The following is a 2,806-nucleotide window of genomic DNA, read 5'->3' on the forward strand; positions in this document are numbered from 1 at the left end:
GGAATGTCCTACCCATCTTAAACTTCACTCAGCCTTGTTACACTTGACCCTTTAATTTCCTAGAAAATTTCGTCTTTGTTTGTGCAAATATTGTTTTATTTGTCATACTCTTATACATTGAAGTTACATTTTGTCCTACAGACTGATGGCCAAAGAAGATTGGGGAAGTTCCACTATGTTCCTACAGACTGTTGGCCAAAAAAGATTGGGGGAAAATAGCTCTGGAGAAGGATTGAGATGAAAATGGGATTGGGATCTCACTTCGCAATGCATTGAAGAATCATGGTAGAACTTTTTATATTGCTGACTGAGATGGCAATTAGGATTTATTGCTTTTTACTAATTTTTTATTTTTTCTACTTTGCTCAGATAATTTATACAGCCTGTTCTTTCTTTAGTACCAATGAATAACTTGGTTACACAATATACTTGAAGATTGCATTAGGAACAAAATGCTTAGCAGACCAAACTAATTAGGTAAGCTGAGAGCTGATTGGTCTAACCCTAGAATAATTGGTTGCCAGTCATAGAATCATCTTGTACTGTTGTACATAACTAATTTTGACTTGAACTTTGGTGTGGTCGTGTATCTTTGAAGTTTTCTGGAGACAGACTACTCTTGCATCATTATGTGCAACCCACATGTATCTCACTCGGCGAGACATGCACACCTATGCCACATCTTTACATGTAAGTTTGTTTTGCTTAGCCATGGACAGTGAGGTCCCCCTTCTCTTCATTCCCAGTTCATTTATTTAATATCAATATCTTTACTCTAGGATTTATGTCCTTGCCAACTCTACAATTGTTCATTGCACACTCAGAGTCTAGATATTGAATTAGCTACTTTTGCGATCCCTGGACTATACGAGTCAAGTATTTCTGGATTGCCCATTTTTCAGCTGAGTTAAGGCTTTTTCTATTGTTTGCAAATGAAAATTATTTGATGTACCCCTGGTATGATACAAGAAGAGTTTGCTCTTTCCCTTTGTAAAATTTTCTGCACACGATGTTGTCGAGGATGATTTCAGAATTTATATGCTCATTGCTTCCATTGCTTCTTTCCCCATTAACTGATATTAGACAGTGGTCTATAAATGTTGCACCTAACTCTGTTTTCCAAGGAAATACGAATGAAGTTATAGTACTTGCAAACTGCGACTCTTCGCTGAACAAGAAAAGTAAAAATGATAACATATCAGGCAGTAAAATTACATGGCTGATCTCTGTTTTGTGCATGTCAGGTGAGCATTATGAGTTGTTCTACTTCTCTTAAGAGAGTGTACTTTCCTCTCATCAGATGCTCACTCTGGAATAAACAAATCTTTTGGGATGTAACCTGTTCTTAGTTTTGATGCCTTACCGTCTGCCTTCTCCTCTCCTTTATGTTGTTTTTTGTAAATTATTTGTCTAGGCTACTACCATAACTTGTTGGTTTAGTTTAGGTGTGTAGGAAAAATTTGCAGATGAATCACGCTATCAGGTTTAGGCATGCACATGGCCACTAATAATAATAAAAATTGATATTTGATGAAGCCATCATCATGTCATGTAATTACTTGCAGAACAACTATATTATTTTTTGGGGCGGTAAAGCGGAAACGATAGGACTCTGCAACTCATGTGAGTGTTGTTTGATTATTTACTTTTTCAAGCGTGTGGATGTCGTTGGCATGTTTAGTATACGCACGAAGATATGCAAACTGTAAAAGTGGTTTCCTGGCGTCATATTTTTTTCTCCTGGGAACGAATGAACTGTTCGTCAGGGAGCGATCACCCCACCGAACGTTTTTGTTCGATCTGGGGGAGGAGCTGGAGCGAACGATTCACCCCAGGCCCCCATGCAAACAGTTGCCCATGCAGGCAAAAATAGAACCCTGATTGGGCCTTTACGACCTCCAATTAGGCCAAAAAATGGCCCAGTTTTTTGTGACGCCTCAACACTTGGGTCATCACTCAAGGTTATCGCTTTTGAGTTTCAGGTGATATTTTTTTAATTGATTTTTAGGAAATCATGATGCTAAATATATGGATTGTGTCAGTTAGCTAATCTATTGGCTCTTTGATGTGTATGATGACATGATGGCAATGAAAATACATTTTCGAACTGAAAGTATTTGTGTAGTTTAATTTTGACAGAGTATAGGAGCATACTCAATGTCTTCCGCTTTGTGTATGATGGCGGCTTTTCTTGCTTATAGTAATCAGCTAAATAAATATGTGGGCATTTAAAAATATCTTTGCAATTAGGCCAGGCGTGAGAAAAAAAATTCAAAGACGACGATCTCTTTTGGTGTATTTCTATTCTCCCTGTTCCAAATCTTTTTGTTTGGATGCCACCGGCACACCACATGTTGTTCTGAAGATATCATGCTATGGGACTTTTCAGCAGAATCAAAACAAAAGGAAGCTATGGTGTTACTTGCATCTCAGTTTTCACATTCTTCTCAGGTTTCACAAAAACATAAACATGATTGGATGGGCGTCCTTGCCGGCGACCTCGCTATCTCCAACCCATCCACAGGTATTGCAGCTCCTTCTCATCCAATTTATTCACTTTTCGTCCTCTTTGCTGTGATTTGGTGGTTGAAATTAATTCGTCTGGATAGGGAGGAGCAATTCACTAATCATTTACACCATGTATACTTCATTTTATTTCATGTATAATCTGTATAAGAAAGAAAAGTGGGGTAGCTCCTCCGTTTCAGTGCTTTAGCCTGAAAAATATTGAGTTTCCCTTCAGATAATTTGAGTGATGTTGATATGATAGTTAATCATATAACCTCCATTTCATGTATAACATTAC

At 37.8% G+C, this 2,806-nt stretch overlaps 1 long non-coding RNA gene across 1 annotated transcript; it reads left to right on the plus strand.

Annotated features, from left to right (window-relative positions):
• Window positions 1-93: 93 nt before the first annotated feature.
• Window positions 94-2,800, plus strand: LOC123176117 (uncharacterized). Its single transcript, XR_006488367.1, has 3 exons — window positions 94-285; window positions 370-477; window positions 599-2,800. It is a non-coding gene; the product is annotated as an uncharacterized lncRNA (long non-coding RNA).
• Window positions 2,801-2,806: the final 6 nt, after the last annotated feature.

This window comes from Triticum aestivum, unplaced genomic scaffold (genome assembly GCF_018294505.1).
Source record: "Triticum aestivum cultivar Chinese Spring unplaced genomic scaffold, IWGSC CS RefSeq v2.1 scaffold117185, whole genome shotgun sequence".
NCBI classification, from domain to species: domain Eukaryota; kingdom Viridiplantae; phylum Streptophyta; class Magnoliopsida; order Poales; family Poaceae; genus Triticum; species Triticum aestivum.